We start from the raw sequence: 14,794 nt of genomic DNA, 5'->3' as shown, positions 1-14,794 counted from the left end.
TCTTGCTTCCTCAGAGGTAAAGTTCTGAATTTTTTGTTAATAATTTTCTTACCTTTGTCACTGTTTTTTTTTTTATCACATACTGTGAATATTGGTTAGTTTTATGTGTTTTTGAACTTTATAAAAATGGAATCATATCGTATGTATTTTTCTGGGCCTTACTGTTTTTTTTTTTAATCAGCATTAGACTCTTAGATTTATCTATGTCAATGCATATAGATATTGCTCATTAGTTTTCACTGCTGTAGAATATTGCATTGTATAAGTATTCCAGAACTTACTAGCAGATGAATTGATCGATAGACATTTGAGATGTTCCAGTTTTTCAGTACTACAAATATTGCTCCTATATATACGTATATTCCTGTCTCTATATCTGCTACGCATGTGCAAGAGCTTCTCTGTCAATGTTTCTCAACCTTTTCCCTGTCATGGCACACATAGAAAGTGATAGAAAATATCTGTTCCATATACTGCATTAAAAGAATGAAGCTGTACCTCTGGCCTGGAAGCTTCTGCTTGGTTAGAGAGCTGAGGAGATCTGTATCTGGGCACATCTGTAAGCTATTCATTGAGTACCTGGGCACCATGGCATAGCAGTTGAGAAGCTCTGCTAGGGTGTGTGCCTGGGAGTTGAATCGCTGGTTGTAGAAATCTGTTTCAACTCTTCTAGGTAATACCAAATTGCATGGTATTACTTGATAATAATTATTATTATCCATTAATAATTCCATTCACTTGACATTCAAAGTGCTTGTATCAATTCACATTCCATGAATATATATTTAAGATGGAAAGGGAATCCTTGAGAATAATAATTAATAATTCCATTCACTTGACATTCAAAGTGCTTGTATCAATTCACATTCCATGAATATATATTTAAGATGGAAAAGGAATCCTTGAGAATTCAACCAATCTCATGACTATAAAGGTCAAGTAGGAGAAGAAAATAATTTATTATACCTTAGGATATCAATTCAGATTTGCTTTCTCAAAATATGATAAAGTCAAAATTCCTTTACAGGGTGACAGCAGAGAGTTACAGGCCATGGATGATGTTGAGAAGTGATAACATGCCCCCATAGTTGTTATTAATCATGAAAGCCAACAGCCTGAGCTGAAATACTTGTGAGAGCTGTAATTCTGTCTTCCAGGTTTAGTGTTGCATTAGCTTTTTATTTCTTAGCCTTGAGACAATGTATACAAGACACAGTATGAGAGCTTATATGTTACATAACTTGTAGTTTAAAAACCCAAACATTTATAAAAGAAGCTGGTTTGTTTTGACTGTTCTTAAAATTGATTTTCTTTTAAACAGTAAAAATGTCTAAGTATCAGAATTGATTAAGATAATAAATGATGATAATTTCTCCATTCAGATAACATTAGACTAGACACTTGATTTTACAAAAATCACCAACCCCACATAGTTTTTCCATGACATTTGCAAGAAGCTCCTGTATATTAGTACACTGTTACCGCTCTAATGGCTTTCTCACACAAAAGATAGTAAAAAAATCTTTACTTGATGGGAAGCATTGCCTTGTGGCCTATACTCCGAAGCTGTTTAAAAGTCGATGGAAAATATCAGAGGAAAGCTTTCAAATTTATGCTTAGCCTGGTATTTGATGACCTAATGCCAAAGTAACATTTTAATTTACTTGGCAGAGAATTACGTATGCAAACCGTACTTCCCTTCTACTGGTATACTGTGTACTACACATAAGGCAGGATTTTAGTTGTTTTTATATAAATTAGAAGCACAGTCACCAATTCTTGTATTAACGCCTATGTTTATAGTACGTGTGTGTGCCACACACATATATACACATATAAATTATATAGATATATATATATATGTATGCATGTATGGTGGTGTTGGTTGGTTCTTAGTATGTCATGTATTCATCATTCTCAAGGAGTATTGATTAAGCATTTGAGTATAATTAACACTGTGACTTCCATCTAAGCATGTAATTAAGCTCTCTAGCTACAGACATAAAGGATAAATAATATATGGTTACATAAATAGCAATAGCAAATAGTGGTAAATATGGTAAACTCCCAAGATTTTTTGTTCATTATTCTTCCTGGAATGTGAAATATTTATTGTAATTTGCCATGTGAGGCCATAGTTCATAAAGTTATTTTTTAAATTATAGGCATCCTGAATTTCAATAGCAAGGATACATTTCAGCATAGCTGGCCATTATATCAGTGCTTCTCAGATCTCTACCCAAGAACCCCTTTAAGGAAGTGGAGAATGAATCTGTAGCTCTAGAAGTAGGAAGGTGACCTCCTGTAAAGACATACTATGCTTGGGCGCCTGGGTGGCTCAGTTGGTTAAGCAACTGCCTTCGGCTCAGGTCATGATCCTGGAGTCCCTGGATCGAGTCCCGCATCGGGCTCCCTGCTCGGCAGGGAGTCTGCTTCTCCCTCTGGCCCTCCCCCCTCTCATGTGCTCTCTCTCATTCTCTCTCTCTCTCAAATAAATAAATAAAATCTTAAAAAAAAAAAAGACATTCTATGCTTGAAATTTCGGGATTTGTCTTCAGAGCTCAAATTTTGCTTTCTTTGGTTTCAATATATTTTTCTCCAAATAAAATTGATGTTGCATACAGATCTACCCTGTGGTTTCAAGTACCTCAGTTTGAGAAGCATGATAATAAATGGAATCCCATTTCCTAAAGGCCTTTAAGTTAGAAGTGCTTTCTTGTAAGAAAATTGTGACTTCTGTAATCCGATTCCATTTAGGCTTTCCTGAAAGTGAAAAAGTTCTCTTGAGCGACCTCCTTTGCCATCATCGATTTCTCCCTTTTTAACTGTCTTGTGGACTTTTGTAGATCCTCATTTTTTTGAACAGTGCATTTGATGGAACCCTTCTTCTCTGATCTTTCTTTTATCTTGGTTTCCAGGAAATTGCCCTATCCCACTTATTCTCGATACCCTTTGACCATTCCTTCCCTGTCTTCTTTGCTACTCCTCTCTTCCCCTAATTGTGTTTCTGTCCCACGGCTCAGTTTTAGCTTCTTCTTTCTCTGTCTCCGTCACCTTTCTCAGCTATCCCAGTTTGATCCTCTCACCAGAACACTCCCCCTGTAATATCCAGATGCCTTTTGGACAATTGAGCTTGGACATTTTAGGGTCAATTCATACTTGGGATTTATAAACTCACTCACATCCCCAGGGCCTTGCATAGAGCCTGGCATGGGGAGGGGGTACTAGCAAATACTTACTGAATGAACAAAATGAATCTCATTCCCCTTTAAACAAGCCTCCTCCTCTCATTTTCATCTTTTGTCACTGGTATCACTGATCTTATCTCTGCTCTCTGCTCTTGTAAATATTTTGTTCATTTTTTTCTTTTGAAATATATCTTGTATCTGCATTAGTTCATTTCATTGTATTTTCATGACTTTTACCCCAATGCACCTCATGCCAAGATTACTCCCACAGTTTCCCATTTGGCCTCTTTGGTTCTAATCTCTCCTCTTTCCAAGCCATTGCCACCGCAGCTGCCCTAATAACTTTTTAAACGTTAATTTGTTTCTTCTTGTTGTTTTTAAAAAAATGATTTTTATTTATTTATTTGAGAGAGAGAGCGCGAGAACACGTGCAAGTGAGCACGAGCTGAGGGGAGGGGCAGAGGGAGAGGGAGAAGCAGGCTCCCCGCTGAGCAGGGAGCCTACCTCAGGGCTTGATCCCAGGACCCCGGGATCATGACCTGAGCTGAAGGCAGACACTTAACCGACTGAGCCCCGCTCCCAGACACCCCAGTTTATTTCTTGTTCTAGTAAATTTTTATTTTTGAGATACTTTTAGGTTTAAAAAAGCTGCAAAAATAATACCTTCACCCGGTTTCTCTTGATGTTAACATCTTTCATCTATGGCTTATTTGTCAAAATTAAGAAATTAACATTGGTACATGACTATTAACTAAAATCCAGACTAAGTTTTCACCAGATTTTTTACTACTGTACTGTTTCTATTCCAGGATGCAACATTGCTATTTAGCACATCTATCAAATTTTTGAATAGTTAATACCAACTTTGGCAAGAATTCAAAAAGGACAAAAGGATATAGAAGTTTCCTTCCTACCTTTGAACCATAACTATCCTGTCTCTTCCCTAAAGACAACCCACTGTTTCTGGCTTCTTGGATGTTCTTCCTAAGAGATTCTCTGAGTACACACACACACACACACCCACACACACTCACATACACATACACACACTTTCAAACATACACAAATAGTCGCATTCTAAATATACTGCTATCTTTTTTTAACTTGGTATATAGTTTCATCACTTTTTATCAGTAACCAAAGTTGCCTTTTTTAAAAATTTCAGGATCTGGGGCGCCTGGGTGGCTCAGTTGCTTAAGCGACTGCCTTTGGCTCAGGTCATAATCCTGGAGTCCCGGGATCAAGTTCCGCATCGGGCTCCCTGCTAGGCAGGGAGTCTGCCTCTCCTTCTGATCCTCCCCCCTCTCATGTGCGCTCTCTCTCTCTAATAAATAAATAAATAAAATCTTTTAAAAAAAAATTTCAGGATCCTATTGGATATCTGTTCTGCAATTTGATTTGCCAGTCCCTACTGATTGACATCTTTTACTTTTGCAAACATTGCTATAGTGAATATCCATGAATATATGTCATTTTACATGTGTATGTTTTTCGTTATTGCTGGGTGAAAGGGTATATGCACTCATAATTTGATGGCCAGTTTGCATTTTAGAGAGTTCCCACCGTTTTTTTGTTTTTTTTTAAGATTTTATTTATTTATTTGACAGAGACAGACAGCGAGAGCAGAACACAAGCAGGGGGAATGGGAGAGGGAGAAGCAGGCTTCCCGCTGAGCAGGGAGCCCGACGTGGGACTCGATCCCAGGACTCTAGGATCATGACCTGAGCCGAAGGCAGCCGCTTAACGACTGAGCCATCCAGGCGCCCTGAGTTCCCACCGTTTTATCTTCCATTATTTACCCATAGCCTCACCATTGTGTCTTAATAGACTTTGAAGTTTGCAATTTGATAGGTTAAAGTATAGCTTAAAATTATGTCATTGTACTTTAAATTTGCATTTGTCCTTTTTTTTTTTAAGATTTTATTTATTTATTTGACAGAGAGAGACACAGCAAGAGAGGGAACACAAGCAGGGGGAGTGGGAGAGAGAGAAGCAGGCTCTCCGCTGAGTAGGGAGCCCAATGCGGGGCTCATCCCACGACCCTGGGATCATGACCTGAGCAGAAGGCAGACGCTTAACCGACTGAGCCACCCAGGCGCCCTGAATTTGCATTTGTCTTATAATAAGGTTTTTACATATTTACATATATTTAAGAGCCATTTCATTTTCTCCTGTGAACTGTTCATATGCTTTGCCCATTTTTCAATTAGGTTATTAAAGTACTCATTTTACTTTCTTGCTTTAAGATCTTTTAATTCTGTCTATTTTTGTGATATATTAGGTTGCAGGCCTAGTCCCCTTTTTAAGACTTTACATCATGTTTCAACCCCAGTTCACACTACTCTCCATAACCACTACTGCTCTGACCAGTCTAGTTTTTATACCCTCCCAAGGGCACACTATGCTCATTCCTTCCACCACACCTTCTTTCGTCGTGTTTCTCCTTTTTCCCCACCACTTGCGTCTCCCCTTCTGAGACAGAAGTTGTCACTGCCCTCAATTGGATAAACTTTCTTTTAACTTCAGGTAGACTTCTGGAAACAATAATTAACTGATAGTTTGTAAACTCTTAAAAAAGGAAATGTTAATCATTAAGACAACACCGAACTACCAAAAAAAAAAAAAAAACAAACCTTGCTCATATCAAACTAACCACATCTCCTTTTCCAGTAGAGTTCTAGTACGCTGTGGACACAACTTTACTAAGTCATTTTATTCTCTTGATATGTTTGAGAAATTTTTAAAAAGTAAGTTTATGAGAGTAAGTGGTTTTGTAGCTGATCAAACTTGTGTAACTAAAGAGTTCTGATTCATGGATCAATGTCAAACTGAAAGTAATAACAAAACTGTTATCCATTTCAGAACTCTGTCTTCGATCTTGCTGCTCAATATTTATTTACTAATAATTTGATGAATACATGGGAATTAAATAAATGAAGTTAGGGGGCGCCTGGGTGGCTCAGTGTGTTAAACGTCTGCTTTCAGCTCAGGTCATGATCCCAGGTTCCTGGGATCGAGCCCCACATCAGGTTTCCTGCTCAGTGGGGAGCCTGCTTCTCCCTCTCCCTCTGCTGCTCCCCCTACTTGTTCTCTCTGTAAAAAATAAATAAAATCTTGGGGCGCCTGGGTGGCTCAGTCGTTAAGCGTCTGCCTTCGGCTCAGGTCATGGTCCCAGGGTCCTGGGATCGAGCCCTGCATCGGGCTCCCTGCTCGGCGGGAAGCCTGCTTCTCCCTCTCCCACTCCCCCTGCTTGTGTTCCCTCTCTCGCTGTCTCTCTCCCTCTCTCTGTCAAATAAATAAATAAAATCTTAAAAAAAATAAAAATAAAATAAATAAATAAATAAAATCTTAAATAGATGAATGAATGAATGAATGAATGAATGAATGAATGAAGTTAGGCTTCATAAGGATACTTTCTATGACAGTACAGAGGCATGATTCAACATTATCTTAATAGTTTGGAAGGATGGGCTAAAACCAATGAGAAATTCTTCAATTAAAGTGAATATAAAGCTCTGCATTTCATCTCCAAAATTAGTTGAAAGAAAATGAGGGTAGAGTCAGGCAGCTGGCTTGATGAAGTTTGTGTGACAAAAAATCCACCAACTTAAGAATATAATGTGTTACAATTGAAATCTTCAGTTGCCTTTATTAATTTATAAAATTACAGCATCAGATTAAGGCATTTAACAGTCCCACAATTATTTTTTTCTTCATCAGAACTCATTTGGAGTGTAGTATTCAGTTCTAGGTATTATATTTTCAAAGGAAATTAATTTTGAAATTAAAGTACCTGTATTATTTTTCTATTGCTATCATAACGAATTATCACAAATTTAGCGGACTAAAAGAACACAACAATGTACTTTCATCACCTTACAGTTCTGAGGTCAGAAATCAACACAGATCTCAATAGGCTAAAACCAAGGTATCATCAGGGCTGTATCCCTTTCTGGAGGCTCTAGAAGAGAGTCTGTTTTCCTGCCTTTTCCAGCTTCTAGCGGCCCCCTACCTCCCCCTTCAGAACCAGCAGAAGCAAGTCCAGTCCTCACATTGCTTCTCTCTGGCCACAGCTGGGAAAGGCTCATGTGAAAAGATTGGTCCCATCTGGATAATCTCCCCGTCTCAAAGTCCTTAACCTTAACTGCGTTGACTAAGTCCCTTTTGCCATGTAAAGTAACATATTCACAGATTCTGGTGATGAGAAAATGGACATCTTTGTGGGGGACCATTATCCTGCCCACCACTGTTCTTATTGCAGAGGATCACCAGGATAGTGAAGGGGCTAATTGGATAGAGAAGCAGATTAAGAAGAATTGAAGATGATCCCCAAATATGTTGCCTAGGAGAGAATGAGATAATGTTTATAAAGTGATTAGTGCAGTAAGTGCATAATAAATGGTTTCTGCTTCAACAGCTAATGCTACAAATTACAGAAATATAGTAGCTCAGAAGGGAAAGAAGCTTAGGGATGTGGAAGGGGATGAAGCAGCATAACATTTTATCTTGCAAAGAACAGATTTTGGGATCCACGTTCTCACTTTATTCTTAGGGAAGCAGGTGGTTTCAATGTCAGAAAAGAACTAAGTTTAACAAGAACTCGGTGTTATTCCCCTACCTGGTAAAAGAGGGAGAGTGGAGGTGCCGGGGACTATGGTAGAGAAGCGACTTCCTGGCCTCTTTTTGCCATGACTGCACAATGTATAGGTTCTGAGGAGGAGAGCAAACGTATGAAAGGGAGAAAGCATGATTTTTGAAGCTCAGAGGACGACTATATTAGTTTTTCTCCCCCAGGAACATATGGGAAAAAAATGTCCTCTGAAACCAAAGCCCCGCCATCAGAGATGATGAGATTTTTTTTTTTTTTTTAAGATTTTATGTATTTATTTGACACAGAGAGACACAGCGAGAGAGGGAACACAAGCAGGGGGAGTGGGAGAGGGAGAAGCAGGCTTCCCGTGGAGCAGGGAGCCCGATGGGGGGCTCGATCCTAGGACTCTGGGATCATGACCTGAGCCGAAGGCAAACACTTAAGGACTAAGCCAGGTTGTCAAGCAGCAGTTAAATTAACAGACCCTCCCACCTCACTCCCGCTGGGTGGTAGCTTCCAAGGCCGCAGTAAATGTGTATCAGTGTGAACCTGATCCAGAAACAGCCAGGAAGAGAACAAAGTTTAGTCTGTGAGGAAATAGGCGGCTGCCGGTAGTTTCATGCTGTCTGTCCAGATTTCAGCTTGCTGTGGGGTAAGTAAGTTTTTAAAAATATATTCGAATATAAAAAGAGTGTGGGAATAATTCCCATCTAAGATTAAATTAAGGTCCTGCCGGGTGCTAAATCTTGTGTAAGTAGACCTACTTAAAAGAAAATTTCAGCATTTCACAAGTAGTTTTATTTTAAAAATGAAAAGGAAAACCATGAAATTTTCAGCAAATGTTCTGCTAAAACAGGTCCTGCTTGCATAAGATGGTTTTTAATGTCTTGTCTTTGGTTAAGTGAAGATGTTTACGGTCAGAAAATAAAAGTGAGCAAATATGTATCTGGTGCCCAGAGATTATTTCTAGGTAGTGCTTAGATTTCTCCCTCATGTTCTTTCCAGCTGCTTTTCCTTTAGTTTAGGTTCATGTTACAAGTTTATGGTAGCAAATATGTAATACTTGCAGATAGTTAAACTGGAGGTTTTGTGGTTCAAAGAAATGAAATGAATCAGAATAAAGTAGAACCGAATACAGTGTAATAAGCTGTTGAGAGCCTAGTTTTAAGAGCAGCATCATGTGTTTTCAAAGAGGAGGAACTTTGTGAAATAGATGTAAATGGCAAGCAGCTTTAGGAATTTCATGCGACTTTAAAGAAATCTGTTTTTAAGATTTTGACATGTGTACTAATTTTCCAGACTAAATTCCCAGTACAATGGCATGTAAAATAAATTTCCTATATGAAATTGGAATTGTTGTATCTCAGCTGTTGCAGTTCTATGTTGAGGTAAACAGTCCAGGAACTACACACGTTGTTACCCAAACATCGACTTTATTGAGTGCAGCTATGGGAATGTTAAGGTTGCATTTAGTGTTGGAGAAATTGATATTTTCTATTTATCTTTTGCCATATGTATTTTTAAAAAATTCCTGGTACAGGATAATTTTGTGACTTTGAATCTAGAAGCAAATTTTGATGTCATTGATATATACAAGTTATAAATGCTGGCTGCTAGCCAGTAGCCTTTCAAATTGATCAAGGAGTGCTGAGGACACAGATTGTTTTTGGAGAAGTACACTGGGTTTCCCCTTGCCTCTACCTTCACCTCTGATCTCAGGGACAGTCTGTTTCTCTAGTCTGCCTCACATTCCTGCAGGACTGAGTGGGAGCGCAGGTGATGGAATTGGGCCCCGACTGACATTTGGTGGGATAGAAGCCCAAGATACAGTGTCCTAAGTGGGTTCTAGGACTATAATGAAGTAAAACCTTTATTCACCCTTTAGCTTGCTGAATCTCAGTGACTCTCGGTTCCTGAGCTGATTAACTCCTCCCACTCAACAACCTCTCCTGGGCCAGGTTATTTATGGTTGTTGGTTTATGGGGCAAGAGTTGGGAAAGAAGGGTCTTAGGAAAGGAGCCAACATGGCAGGTGACACTGTTACCAGGGAAGCAGCTATTTCCTAATGCAATTAGAAATATTTCACTCTTTTAACACCTGGAAGGCCATACAGGTGTACTGGCTAACTCTTAAGTCAAGCCCCTTTTGGATATTTTTAAATTTGTTTTCCTATTTTTAAAAATTTATTTTTTATTTAAATTCAATTAATTAACATATAGTGTATTATTAGTTTCAGAGGTAGAGTTCATTGTCATCAGTTGTATATAACACCCAGTGCTCATTACATCACGTGCCCACCTTAATGCCCATCACCCAGTTACCCTATCCACCGCCCCCTCCAGCAACCCTCAGTTTGTTTCCAGTGGTTAAGAGTTTCTTACGGTGGAGCGCCTGGGTGGCTCATTCGTTAGACATTTGCCTTCGGCTAGGGTCGTGATCCCAGGATCCCGGCATCGAGCCCTGAGTCGGGCTCCCTGCTCAGCGGGAAGCCTGCTTCTCCCTCTCCCGCTCCCCCTGCTTGTGTTCCCTCTCTCGCTGTCTCTCTCTCTCTGTCAGATAAATAAATAAAATCTTGGGCGCCTGGGTGGCTCAGATGGTTAAGCGTCTGCCTTCGGCTCAGGTCATGATCCCAGGATCCTGGGATCGAGTCCCACATCAGGCTCCCGGCTCAGCGGGGAGCCTGCTTCTCCCTCTGACCCTCTCCCCTCTCATGCTGTTTCTCTCTCGCTCGCTCTCTAAAAAATAAATAAAAATCTTTAAAAAAAAAAAAATCTTAAAAAAAGTTTCTTACGGTATGTTTTTCTATTTCTAATTGTTACATTATATACTTAGGATTCTATCCAAGCCTGAGGTCTGGGTGAAAGCCCTTTGGGCACTAGGAAGGGACACAAGGCCACAGATGAAACCTCGGTTCATTGCTTCCAGATTGAAGGGACTTGGGACCTCAAACAAACCCTGAGCCACAGGTGGTGCTATCCTCACCCCCAGGTGTCTGCTGAGTCATGCCCCCTCCTGTTATGGGAGTGGCGTTGGGAAGGCTGCTCCTTTTCCTTCCTTTCCTTTTTTTTTTCTTTTTTTTTTAAGTCCAGTGTAGTTAACATAGTGTTATATTAGTTCCAGGTGTTCAATATAGTGATTCAACAATTCCATACAGTATTCAGTGCTCATCATGATAAGTGTACTCTTAATTCTCTTCACCTATTTCACCCATCCCCCACCCACCTCCTCTCTGGTAACCATCTGTTTGTTCACTATAGTTAAGAGTCTGTTTTTTAGTTTGTCTACTTTTTCTTTGTTTGTTTGTTTTGTTTCTTAAATTCCATATATGAGTGAAATTGTATGGTATTTCTCTTTCTCTGACTGGCTTATTTTGCTTTATTGTACTCTCTAGATCCATCCATGTTACTGTAAATGGTAAGATTTCATTCTTTTTTATGGCTGAATAATAATCTAGATAGATAGATAAAAACATAGGGGTGTGTCTATCCCTTCAAATTAGTGTTTTTATATTCTTTGGGTAAATACCCAGTAGTGCAATTATTGGATCAGATGATAGTTCTATTTTTAATTTTTTGAGGAACCTCTATACTGTCTTACACGGTGTTTGTACCAGTTTGCATTCTCATCCACACTGCACAAGGGTTCCTTTTTCTCTACATCCTCGCCAACACTTGTTTCTTGAGTTTTTGATTTTAGCCATTCTAACAAGTGTGATACCTCATTGTGGTTTTGATTTGCATTTCCCTGATTATAAGTGATGTTCAGTGTGTTTTCATGTGTCTGTTGGCCATCTGTATGTCTTCTTTGGAGAAATATCTGTTCATGTCTTCTGCCCATTTTTTAATTCTTTGGTTTTTTGGTGTTGAGTTGTATAAGTTTTTCATATATTTTGGATACTAACCCTTTATTGGAAATGTCACTTGCAAATATCTTTTCCCATTCAGTAGGTTGTCTTTTGGTTTGTTGATTGTTTCCTTTGTTGTACAGAAGATTTTTATTTTGATGTAGTCCCAATAGTTTATTTTTGCTTTTGTTACCCTTGCCTCAGGAGACATATCTAGAAAGATGTTGTTATGGCTGATGTCAGAGAAATTACTGCATGGGCTCTCTTCTAGGATTTTTTATGGTTTCAGGTCTCATATTTAGGTCTTTGATCCATTTTGAGTTTATTTTTGTGTATAGTATAAGAGAATGGTCCAGTTTCATTCTTTTGTATGTAGCTGTCCCATTGTCCCAACATCATTTGTTGAAGACACTGGCTTTTTCCCGTTGGATAGTCTTTCCTGCTTTGTTGAAGATTAATTGACCATATAATCATGGGTTTATTTCTGGGTTCTTTATTCTGTTCTATTGAACTATAGGTCTTTTTTTGTGCCAGTACCATACTGTTTTGATTACTACAGCTTTGTAATATAACTTGAAGTCTGGAACTGAGATATCTCCAGTTTTGTTTCTTCTTGAAGATTGCTTTGGCCGTTGGGGGTCTTTTGTGGTTCCATACAAATTTTAGGATTGTTCTAGTTTTGTGAAAAATGCTATTGGTAGGGATTGCATTAAATCTGTAGATTGCTTTGGGTAGTATAGACATTTTAACAATAACTGTTCTTGGGGCGCCTGGGTGGCTCAGTTGGTTAAGCGACTGCCTTCGGCTCAGGTCATGATCCTGGAGTCCCGGGATCGAGTCCCGCATCGGGCTCCCTGCTCGGCAGGGAGTCTGCTTCTCCCTCTGACCCTCCTCCCTCTCATGCTCTCTGTCTCTCATTCTCTCTGTCTCAAATAAATAAATAAAATCTTTAAAAAAAAAAAAAAACAATAACTGTTCTTCCAATCCATGAGTATGAAATGTCTTTCCATTTCTTTCATCAATGTTTTATAGTTTTCAGAGTATAGGTCTTTCACCTCTTGGGTTAAGTTTATTCTTAGGTATTTTATTATTTTTGGTGCAGTTGTAAATGGGACTGTTTTCTTAATTTCTCTTTCTGCAGCTTCATTATTAGTGTATAGAAATGCATTGGATTTCTGTACATTGATTTTGTATTCTGTGACCTTAGTGAATTCATTTCTCAGTTCTAGTAGTTATTTGGTGGAGTCTTTCAGGTTTCCTACATATAGTGTCATGTCATCTGCAAATAGTGAAAGTTTTACTTCTTCCTTACCAATTTGGATGCCTTTTATTCCTTTTTCTTGTCTGATTGCTGTGGCTAGGACTTCCAGTACTATGTTGAATAAAAGTGGTGAGAGTGAACATCCATGTCTTATTCCTGACCTTAGGGGAAAGCTCTCAGTTTTTCCCATTAAGGATGATGTTAGCTATGGATTTTTCTTATAAGCCTTTAATATATTGAGGTATGTTCCCTCTAAACCTACTTTATTGAAGGTTTTTATCATGAATGGATGTTGTACTTTGTCAAATGCTTCTTCTGCATCTATTCAAATGATCATATGGTTTTTATCCTTTCTCTTGATGTGATGTATCATGTTGATGGATTCATGAATATTAAACCATCCTTGCATCCGGGGGAAAAATCCCATTTGATCATGGTGAATGATTTTCTTTTTAATGTATTGTTGGATTCAGGTTGCTAATATTTTGTTGATGATTTTTGCATCTATGTTCATCACAGATATGAGCCTGTAGTTCTCTTTTTTGGTGGTATCTTTATTATCTGGTTTTGTATCAGGGTAATGCTGGCCTCATAGAATGAATTTGGAAGCTTTCCTTCCCCTTGTCTGTTTTGGAAGAGTTTGAGAAGAACAGGTATTAGCTCTTCTTTAGGTGTTTGGTAGAATTCAACTGTATAGCCATCTGGTCCTGGACTATTGTTTGTTGGTTGTTTTTTGCTTACTGACTCAATTTCATTGATGATAATCACTCTCTCCAAATTTTCTATTTCCAGAATTCTGCTTCAGTTTTGCTAGATTATACATTTCTAGAAATTCATCCATTTCTTCTAGGTTGTCCAATTTATTGTCATAAAAATTTTTATAATATTATCTTAAAATTATATTTCTGTGATGTCTGTTGTTGTTTCTCCTCTTTCATTTCTGATTTTGTTTGAGTCTTCTCTCTCTCTCTGAGTCTGGCTAGAGGTTTATCAATTTTATTGATCTTTTCAAAGAAACAGCTCCTGGTTTTACTGATCTATTATTTTTTTAGTTTCTCATTTATTTCTGGTCTAATCTTTATTATCTCCTTCCTGCTGATTTTGGATTTTGTTTGTTCTTTTTCTAAGTCCTCTAGATGTAAGGTTCAGTTGTTTGAGATTTTTCTTGCTTCTTGCGGTAGGCCTGTACTACTATAAACTACCCTCACTTTTGTTGCATCCCAAGGGTTTTGACTGTTGTGTTTTCATTTTCATTTGTCTCCATGTAATTTTTGATTTCTTTGTGACCCATTCATTGTTTAGTAGCATGTTATTTAATCTCTATACTTGTGGTCTTTCTTTCCAGATTTTTTTCTTGTGGTTGATTTCTAGTTTTATAGCATTATCATCAGAAAAATGCATGGTATGACTTCAATCTTTTTGAATTTATTGAGACTTGTTTTGTGGCCTTATGTGTGACCTATTCTAGAGAATGTCCCATGTGCACTTGAAAAAAATGTATTCTGCTGTTTTGGGTTGGAATATTCTGAATATATCTGTTAAATCCATCTGGTCCAGTGTGTATTCAAAGCCTATTTTCTTGTTGATTTCTGTTTGGATGATCTGTCCATTGATGTAAGTGGGGTGTTAGAGTCCCCTACTGTTATTGTATTGCTATTGATTCGTTCCTTTATGTTTGTTATTAACTGTTTTATGTATTTGGGTGCTCCCATATTGGGTACATAAATACTTACAATTGTTATATCTTCTTGTTGGATTGTCTCCTTTATGATTACATAGTGTCTTTCTTTGTCTCTTGTTACAGTCTTTTTTTAGTCTATTTTGTTTGCTTTAAGTATTGCTACCCTGACTTTCTTTTCACATCCATTTGTATGATGATAAATGTGTCTCCATCCACTTACTTTCAATTT

General features: G+C 38.2%; 1 protein-coding gene across 11 annotated transcripts in view; it reads left to right on the top strand.

Moving 5' to 3' along the window:
- MAP3K13 (mitogen-activated protein kinase kinase kinase 13) overlaps positions 1-14,794 on the top strand; it is a 167,206-nt gene that overhangs the window by 23,195 nt on the left and 129,217 nt on the right. For 3 of the 11 annotated variants that reach the window (XM_064584121.1, XM_064584133.1, XM_064584127.1), the window contains exon 1: positions 8,114-8,431. The exons of the other annotated variants lie outside the window; for them this stretch is intronic. The gene's annotated coding sequence lies outside the window, so the exon portion shown is untranslated. Of the gene's footprint in view, positions 1-8,113; positions 8,432-14,794 lie in introns of those variants that run through there. 11 annotated transcript variants of the gene reach the window in all.

Source organism: Mirounga angustirostris, unplaced genomic scaffold (assembly GCF_029215605.1).
Source record: "Mirounga angustirostris isolate CCGP_5_RB_7025 unplaced genomic scaffold, mMirAng1.0.hap1 SCAF_1, whole genome shotgun sequence".
Lineage (NCBI taxonomy): Eukaryota > Metazoa > Chordata > Mammalia > Carnivora > Phocidae > Mirounga > Mirounga angustirostris.
Note: the sequence above shows the minus strand (reverse complement) of the source record. Positions and strands in the feature narration are given on the sequence as shown.